Source organism: Balaenoptera acutorostrata, chromosome 1 (genome assembly GCF_949987535.1).
Source record: "Balaenoptera acutorostrata chromosome 1, mBalAcu1.1, whole genome shotgun sequence".
Lineage (NCBI taxonomy): Eukaryota > Metazoa > Chordata > Mammalia > Artiodactyla > Balaenopteridae > Balaenoptera > Balaenoptera acutorostrata.
The window spans coordinates 103058402-103068695 of NC_080064.1; positions in this window are offsets into that span (position 1 = coordinate 103058402).

Here is a 10294-nt window from a genome sequence, read left to right on the forward strand (position 1 = left end):
GCCCGTGAGCCACAACTACTGAGCCTGCGCGTCTGGAGCCTGTGCTCCACAACAAGAGAGGCCGCGATAGTGAGAGGCCCGCGCACCGCGATGAAGAGTGACCCCCGCTCACTGCAACTGGAGAAAGCCCTCGCACAGAAACGAAGACCCAACACAGCCAAAAATAAATAAATTAAAATAAATTAAAAAAAAAAAAGAAAGAAACTAGGTTATTTGTTCTGTAGAATTTCGCTCATTCTGAATTTGTCTGATTGCATCCTCTTGGTGTCATTTACCATGTTCCTGTAACCTCTATGTTTCCTGTAAATAGGTAGTTAAATCCAGAGACTTGACTAGATCCAGTACCCTTTTTTTTGGTTGTTAAGTAATAATCCTTAAGTGGTGCTATGTACTTCCTAGTCTCTCACGCTGGAAGGAACACATGACTGGCTGTCTCACTTTTAGAGATGTTAGGATCCGTCCTTGTGTTCAGATGATGCTCACCTGAACCACCTATTACAAAGCCCTTCATCGTCCTTTGGTTTCCAGTTTCAGCCATCATTGATACTCCCTGCTGGCACTCTTGAAAGTGTTCCTGTAGCACCCTGTGCTTCCCTATCCCACCACTTTGTTCATCAATTTTCCCTATGTTATGGTGAATTTCCTCAAGGCAGGATCACGCCTCTTTTTAGCACCTAAGCCAGTACCCGGCATAGAGTTAATACCCAGTAAACAGTTATTGAATGAGTGAATTCTGCTGCTAACATCTCCTGAGATCAGTGGATGCCCGCCGGGGATTGGTTCTTCGGTTACGTTCTTCGTGGAGGTGTTCAGGACATTTTTTTGTTTTTTTTTTAAGTAATTTTTTTTTTTTTTTTTTAGAAATTCACGTTCTTTTTATTTATTTATTTATTTATTTATTTATGACTGTGTTGAGTCTTCGTTTCTGTGCGAGGGCTTTCTCTAGTTGCGGCAAGTGGGAGCCACTCTTCATCGCGGTGCGCGGGCCCCTCACTGTCGCGGCCTCTCTTGTTGCGGAGCACAGGCTCCAGACGCGCAGGCTCAGTAATTGTGGCTCACGGGCCCAGTTGCTCTGCGGCATGTGGGATCTTCCCAGACCAGGGCTCGAACCCGTGTCCCCTGCATTGGCAGGCAGATTCTCAACCACTGCGCCACCAGGGAAGCCCCGGTGTTCAGGACTTTTAAAGGCCTGGCAATATAGAAGGAATTCCTTCTAGAAATTCAACCACTATTAGGCTTGGTGCCACCTCAGAGACAGGTATTTAAGACACGACTGGGGTTCGCAGGCCCCATGGTGCCACAGAGGAGGTAAGGAGAGAAAAAGGAAGAGCCTTTCTCAGTCTCTGAGTCAAGGAAACAGATCTCTCGGGGTCAGATACATGGTCACAGGCAGGGAATTACTGAGGCGACAGAAGTTCCCGCTTTGGAGGGAAGCAAGAAACACCCCAGGCAACAATTTCCTATATGCCTCTTTGCCTCCTTTGAACCCCAATAACCTATTTCTGAGTGGAGGGATCACTGACGTTTGCACTGAACTTTGTTCCCCTTCTCCCAGGATGTCTTTGAATTTAACGGCCCTCGTGTGGAACAGTGCTTCCAAACTGCTCCACTTGTGGGATAGTAGATGACCTTTGAGCTTCTTCAGTGTATTTGTGACAGGAAATTAAATGTGGTGGGTTGCTTCAATATCCTAGCACAAGGGGCAAGATCTTAGTTTTGGGAGACTGAAGGATTAATAACAACATGTCCAGTAGGGGGAGCCCTTACCAATGAAGATGCCGATGGTATTTTGGAATAAGGAGGAAAGGCTAAACGGAGGTACTTGCTGAGGTTCTGAAGACACCCCTTAAAAGAAATATGTAAAATTAAAAGGGAACTGCTAACTTTCCAGGTTCCAAATGCTAACAACCTCATTCTCTCCCCTACTCCCTCTGCTAATGTGAGTTTACACACGGACACGCAAGCTTATTCGTTAAAACGCTGGTTCAACTGGGGATGATTTTGTGCCCCAGGAGACATTTATCAATGTCTGGAGATATTTTTGGTGATCAAGACTGTGGAATTGCTACTTGTATCTAACGACTCCAGGCTAGGGCTGCCACTAACCATTCTACAATGCACAGGACAGTCCCCACATCAAAGAATTGTCTGGCCGAAAATGTCAATTGTGCTGAGGTTAAAAAACCCTACTTTCAAACAATCTTTTGTCCTGTCACCAATTATAGTCACATTCAATTGCACAAACTCTGAGACACTTCAGTATAATGTCTTCCACCTGAATTCCTAAAGTCCACTCTCAAGTTCCTTGGACTCTCCCTTCAGATTTATCCAAGTAACAGTTCTGTAATATTCTTCAAGATCAGAGGTCCCAAATGCATTTCTCTTTTACTAGCCAAATCTCTGCCATTTCCCCATTCAAGTACCCTATTCCATTTATGTGTGTGTTGTTTTCTAAGCTTTGCTTTTCATACCTCATATTGTTTTAGGAAAGATAATACAGAAATATATAGAACAACCAATGAAACAAACAAAAACATCTCTGGTTAAAATATTTATTTTTCCTGAATACTCCCTACACTCCCTATTTCAGAGTTAAGGAAGGTTCCCCTCCCCCCCCCCCCCCCGCCAAGATCCAATTAAGCAGGGCACTTTTGGGGGCACACTGCAATCAAAATTAAGAGATTGATGCTTGACTGAAAAGGCTAGGAGGTTTTAACCTTTGCTGAGTTTGAAAATGGAAAGCTATGGCATCTCTGCCATCAGTGAGTTTCCTTCAATATTTTGATGAAGGTGGTAGAAAACCCAAATGATAGAGTTGGAGAGTTACAGAAACTCTCAAGTCCTAGCTCTTTTCCTGTAAAATAAAGGGTTGTCTCCAGGACCCCTTCCGGCTACAGACTTAGAGTCAGTGCCCACTCTTAGGATCAAGGAGCTAGACTGAACGTCTTTCTGGAACTAGTCAGAGGAGCTAGAAGTCAACTGGGAGAGGCAAGTTGGGCTGCAAAGAGGAAGATGTTTCAGTGAAGCTGTCCCATCCCCTCACACCTTTTCCTGGGAGTGTTATGATCTCCTTAAATCAGCATCCTCACCATCATAAGCCAAGTGCTAATGCTTTACCTGCTAATCCGCAATCCTCAAAATAATTTTCTAAAGACCATAGAATATAAGCAATTTCCTCAAGGATGGGAAGGATGTATACATATCTGTATCTGAGGAAGGGAGCTTGGGATGAGAGTAAAATGGAGAGAGGACTTCTGAAGGAGCAAAACCTGGTCTCAAGTTCTTGAGTGCCCAACAAGACAGACCAGCCATCGCTCACCGAAGACTGACAAGCTCAGCCTCACCGTCTGATGAGGTCCATGTTAGTAAATGCCACGTGGTGAGTTCCCAACCTTCTGTATTTCTTCCCTGTCACCCCTTAGAACTGTAAACGGTCTAGATTGCCAGCTTTCTCAATCTGTGGATGAAAGTAAAATTATATTACTCACAACCAGTAGAAGCTTTTATTTTTGTCCCCACTAACACCCACCTGCCTCACCTCTTCAATTCCTTCTCTCCCCTACCCCTATATTTTGGATAGTCCCAGAAGAGGTGCCACTCATGAGCTCACAAACCATTACATGGCATCTGTCATCTTCTTCCTCTGGAAGAATCATGAAGCTTCAAGGAATGGCAATATTGACACTTTAGATGATGTCCTCCCTTTTTTAGGAAGGCAAGATCCATTCCAGGATGTTTTTAGTCACCACCAGTCCTTAAAGTGGCAGAGCTGTGCTGAATTTTATGGAAAAGTGGGGGGGAAATCTTTTCCTCATCTCTGTGTGGATCTGTGCAGCTGCCCCACAAAGCTTTGCCCAGAACTCGACAAAAGATATTCAGGAAAACAGCCTCTGCTTCAGAGGCTACTAATTGGCCAAGAACACACATGCGCACACACGTGCACACATGTGTACACACGTGCACACACACAGGCTCACATAAACAAGCAACAGAAGAGCTGAAATCTCTGTTTAGAAATTTTTTTTTTCCAAAAGAAGTAGGGTCTGCAGAGAGGCAACTTTGCCTAAAACCGAGATAACTTTCGTCCGATAGCTTGCACTTGTTTTCTCCCAGCTATGGTGTCTCAAGCACCCCACTTCACAACTATGGGCCCTGCTTTTTACTTACATATCTAAATTTCTATTCCAAGAGTTTTCCCAGATTAAAAGAATAGTACCTCTACCTCTTACAAGACATAAATCTCTTGCAACTTTTGAATCATAGTTTTAAAAGCTATGTACCCTTCCCGTGAAGGTCCCCAAATGATTAGGGCAAAGCTTCAGTCAGAATTCAGGTTCAAATGTCTTTGGGTTTCTTCTTGCTTCAGCACATGACCTGGAAATCACTTCTTCCCAAGGAAATGGCAGTGGGAGAGGAGATGGTAGCAGAAGGCATATTTCCCTCTTCTATATTCTTCTCTAGAGATCTCAGGGATCCTGGTCATATGTGGAATGTTAGACTTGAAGGGACTTTAACAGCCTGCAGTAGATGCAGCAAATTGCCTGACTCAGCTTCCATCCTCACCTCCTAGTATACTTCCTGCAGGTGCTGGAAAGTTCAGCATTTCATTTCCCAAGCTTTCCTTGAAACTAGGGTCTCGCATGCAATTTAGGTTCTGCCACTTACATGCATAAGCAGGATTCAAATCATGGAAGTGAGGCAGGGGCTGTCTTCTTGCTTCTCTGGCTGTTGTTGCTGAAGAGCAAGGTCAAGGACACAGGCATGTGCTGCAGCAGTGTCAGTTTCTAGTTTCCTGGTGCCTAGAGGCAGTTGTGGTGGAGGTGGCAGAGGCCACGGATGCTTGGTTAGCAGGCATGGCAGTGTGGACTTGAGCTCAACATTTCCAGGGCTGACTTTCTGGAGCCCAGCCTAGAATCCACTCCTCTGGCTCTTCCAATAACTTTGCCCTCCTGCATTTCCTGTATTAATTTCCTTTCTGCTTAAAACACCAGATTTCTGTTTCCTGCTTTGAACTCTGCCTCATACAAAGTCATAAACAGATGAAGAACCTCTGTCTTGCTTTCCACTGATCTGAGCACAGAAGTGAGGGCCCCAGTGTAACAGAGAGTGGGAAATAATAAACAGGAAACTAAGCCAGGGTGTGTCAGGGCCTGGGGAGACCTCAGGGCTGCTTTACAAAGATGTACTAGAATATGTTCTTAAAGCTCATTAGTTTAACTGAAATATTACAAAAAGTTTCTAGTGCCTAGGCTTGGAGTTGAAAACAAGGATGAGCTTGAACTGCAAATTAAGCAGAAATACCTGTTAATCTAAAAGTCCTTTTTCAGATAAATGTGAAGCGGAGGTGAGTACTGTTCATTAATTCTCTCTCATGTTCTATAAATAAACTGACGAAGTGGTAAAAGTTGTGCACAAAAAGCTTGTATTCACACAAAATCACACCTCAGATTTCCTGGCTGCAGTTCATATACCCATTGCTGAGAAGTTTAATTTCCCTGTTGTGTTACAGCATGTTGTTCAAATAACCTATACATTTACAGCCCAGCGATGTATTGAGTTTCTAGGGCATACTGTAGATGCTCACATCTGTTGTTCAGGGTAAATAATGTTTTACAGGATCTGGAAATTGCCTACAGTTATGGGTCCAATTTTGCTACAACTATCTGGCAAAAGAAACAAACTGGAAGGGTGGAGGGAGGATATTAGGCTTTTTGAAAAAGCTGAAAATGAAAAGGTAATGTGCTCTGTTGGATAATAGAGGTCAGAATCAAAGCAGGACCAAGAGGCCACTGGGAGAACAGCAGAGTGACCTTGGATTTGGGATAAACTGGAAAATAGCCTCTGGTGTTCTGGGCATTCCTGCCCACCTGTTCTGTGCAGCACACACAGTGTTCCATTTAGGTCGTTTGCACAGGACTTGAACCTCATGATGCCTTACTCTGGGCTGAAATTCCACGTTTGGGCTGCATGCTTCCCCAGCTGTCCCAGCTGCTGTCCCCCTAGGGTGGAGTGTGTCAGAGGTCCCCCAAGACCACCCTCAGGCTGGATGATTCATTAGAGGAACTCACAGGACTCAGGAAACTTTTATACCCATGGTTAGAGTTATGACAGCAAAAGGATACAGATTAAAATCAGCAAAGGGAAAAAGCACATGGGGCAAAGTCCAGGAGAAACCAGATGCAAGCGTCCAGCTGTCCCCTCCCAGCAGAGTGATGGGGACATGCTGAATTCTCCTGGGAGCAGTGTGTGAGAACTCATACAACATATTGCCAACCGAGGAAGCTCACCCAAGCCTTGGTGTCCAGGGTTTTTATTGAGGGGTCTGTCACGTAGTCATGCTGTGCTGTGTGACTGACCTCAGCTACCCGGACTCCAGCCCCCAGAGCAAAACAGGTGTTCACCACGAATTACACTGTTTGCATAAACTATCTATCAAACTGGTAACACCTGGCCCAAGCCCTCAGTCCTACAAAAACACTTTTATTAGGCAGACTATTCCAGGCACTCAGAGCTCATCACCCAGGGGCTGGCCAAGGGCCATTCCTGAAGTCAGGTTTTTCTTGGAAATGTGCAGGGTTTGAGAAACCCAGACCTTCTGAGCTACCCCTTCCCTGCATGGGGAGGGCACACCCTTCTTGGTCAGTGGCTGCAGGACTGAAGCCTTGGTCCGTGGAGTCTCAGCGCCCCCAGTAGCTGTGCTTGGTAACCACAGGTGTCCAATCAGGCCGCCTGCACTGGGCATAAGGATGGATCAGCATGCAAACGACCCGTGCAGAGCTAGGGAGTGTGGGAAGCCTGCTGAAGGATAGAGCTGAGGCCATGAGTCATCCTCAGGGAGGCTCGGCCCTTTGTTTCCACCCAGGATCCGCCCATTTTCCTCTTAAACATTTCTCAGATCTCCCCTCTCCTCTGCATCTCTGTCCTCCCTCACCTGGACCATCGCAGCAGCTTTCTCCCTCATCTCCTGGCCTCCTGTCTCTTCCACACTGTAGCCCGAGTGAGCTTTATTAAAAGTAAGTTGGCCCTTCAGTAGCTCTGCATGGACTTCAGGGTGAAATTCAGGCTCAGGGACTCTGAATGGAATATCCTCTTGCCCCTCCTCCAGCCTCCTGCCTCCTCTGCCTTTCGTCCTTGCCTTTGGTTCTCGGCACAGAGCTCGTTGTTGTTTCTCATCCGGTCTGTGCATTTGCGCCAGCACTGCTTTCTGGTTCACGGATCTCTTCTCACTTCCCCACCTCAGCGTAACCACCCTCTACTCCTTCTGGACTGAGCCCGGGTATCACCTCGAAAAGTCTTCTCCAGTTTCCTCTTCACCCCGCAAGCCAGCTTAGCTGCCTGCTCTCCTCTGTGTGTTATAATTAGCTGTTCACGTGTCTGCCTCCACGCGGAAACTGTACCTCAGATGGGACTCGAACCCACAATCTTCCAACTGAAACAGCACAACTCATCTCAGGACTTAATGAAGCTCCGGTTCTTTATATCTCAGTGCAGAAGGAATTAAGCGAGAGGTAAAATGATAGGTAAGAAGCAGATTTCTTAATAACCTGTGTAAGAGGTTGCAGGAAAATGGGGCGCCAGGGGACAGTCATTTCCCAGGTCTCGGATGAGTCCCTGGGACGGGCTGCCAAGTGAGGGTCCTTGGCTTCATGCAGGAGAGGATGCAAGGGTGAGCCATAGGAAAGTGAAAGTAGAGATACACATTCCATGGACAGAATGCAACCCATCTCAGAAGGCAAGAGCTGCCCTGAAATATGGGGGTGGTTAGCTTTTATAGGCTGAGTAATTCCATAGGCTAATGAGTGGGAGGATTATTGCAACTATTTTGGGGAAAGGGAGGGGATTTCCAGGAACTGGGCCACCGCCCACCTTTTGGCCTTTTATGGTCCCCTCGAAACTGTCATGGAACCTGTGGATGTGTCATGTAGCATGTGCTAATTTATTGCAATGAGCGTTATAATGACGCTCAAGGTCTACTGGAAGTTGAATCCTCTGCTACCTCAGGCCTAATCAGTTCTAACTAGTTTATGTCATATCCTCAATGGCCATGTCATTCTTTCAAAGGTTGTCCTTTGCCCCCTTCCCTCCTGTCTCCACGTCTAGATGTTCTCATTAAGGGCAGAGATGATCTCTTATTAGTTTTTTATCTTAAATACCTAGCGCAGTGCCAACCATATTGTAGGTGCTCAGTAATTGCTTAGTGTTTGAATAAATTAATGAATTCATTTGTTAATGAATAAATTAATCCATGTATGAGTAGATGTGAGAATGAACCCAACTTCAGCCAGACTTGTCTTGCTTTCTTTTTGAGAAGTCTATCTTCCCCTCAGCAGTTTCATGCACTAGTCAGAAGCACAGACTCTGAGTGTGTGTCTCAGTTCTTCCTCTTAGTAGCTATGTGAGCTCAGACCAGTTACCTGATGTCTCTGAATCTCAGGTTCCTTATAGTAAATCAGGGACCATCACAGGGTTGATATTAACATTAAATGACATGAGATCTATGAAGTGCCTGGCACAGGGCCTGCCACATAGTGCTTCGTGTAGGGAAGTGCTTTCATTACTCCTGATCTATTTGCCTCTGCATCCTACCTGGTCTTCCAGCTGAACAACTGGAAAAACCCTCATGGCTGTAACTCCCCTGAATCTCCAATTCTTACAGTCAGCGGATGGCAGAATGCCCCATCCTCCTGAGATTGGCATTCGGGTGGGAGGGAGGGGACCTAAATGCCAAGCCAGGGGTCTGCTGTTTACTTGGAGCCTTTCCTTCTCCATCTCCTAGGCACTTGCCCTCCTTGATTCCAGGAGCCAATTGACCACCAGGTCCTCTGATTCTACATTCTCAGAATTCTAACTCCAGTTGTCATGTTGCTGCTAGCAGACTCTAGAGCCCAGGCCCTTATCCCTGGACCCTAAGCCACTGAAGTTACGTCCTCTCCTACTCTCTCTCCCCTAACCATCTGCCTCTGGTCCATCCTCAATCTACTGTGTGAGTTCACCGTGCTCAGGGGTCATTATGAAGGTTAAGTGAGTGAATGCCTGTGAAGTGCTTAGCACGATGCCTGGATCACAGGAAGGACTCACTCCATAAATGGTCCATGCTGTCAGATTTGATAATGTCATTCCTCTACTTACAAACTTTCACTTGGTTCCCCACGGTTTACAGAATGAAGTTCAAATTTCTGAGCACAGCATTCAAGACCCTCAATGATCAGAACTCCATGGACCCTGAACTTTTTCAGCTTTGTCCTTGTCCAATGGCATTACTCCCCCTTGGAATGCATTTTTCCATTCTGCCTGTTGCAACCTGCCCACTGAGGCCCGGTGCATATACAATGTCCATGAAGCATTTCCTGATTCACTTAGTTGTAATTAATCACCTTTTCTCTTGGGCTCCCATAAGGTTTAATTTATATTTCCACCTTACCCGCTTTTGCCCTATGTTTGTGTTAGTAAATTCTGTTATCAGACTTCTTTCAACTAGAGAATGAACCTGAAGTCCAAAAAAAGGTTTGAATTGTTGAATACAGGGGATGTTGGCAACCAGTGATAGCAACTATGTGGGTGAGGCAGACCCAGCCTACAAAACAGAACTGCAAGAAAGGCTGTTGGAGTTGAATTTGATGGAGAAGGCGTGCGAGGGCAGTAGGCCAAGGGAAGCTTATCCAAGTCAGGGCAGCCAAGCTGGGCTTCCAGGCACCAGAGAGACCTGGTATCAGTGGTCCAGGGAAGATGTCTGCTCTTCAGAGAGGACGTGGACTTTATCTGAGTGGAGACTGATTGAAGATTAACTGTCTCCACAGCCTCAGGGGCCAAGCTGCCTGAGAGACACCAGAAAATGGAAGTAGTTTATAACTGCAGCTCCATCCCTCACCAATAATGAGCTGAGCACAGGCTCCAACTCTATGCATTGTCCCAAGTCAGGTGAAGGAGAGGGTTAGAGAGAGGAGATCCCTAACTGTGCACCCAGTGTGAGAGGGAATGGGATCCCTCCTGCACGTGGCTTTGAGGGGAGCCCAGTCCTTTGAGCTTGTGATGGACAAGAGAGGGTGGGCCTTGGGGCAAAGGAAAACATGTTCCCCAGCTCATATTCTGTCACAACTCCTTCCCAGACACAAAACTCCCCTACTTTTCCTTCATTCCTGCTGGCCTTTTCCCTCCCTTTCTCTTGTCAATTCTTTTTCTCTTCTTCATTCCTGCCCATATCTGAGTCACCTTGGGTCACCTTGTCCTTAGTAACTGTGTCAATACCCAGACCATCAGCTTCCTTGTTCCAGGCTAATGTTTACAAACACTTTAT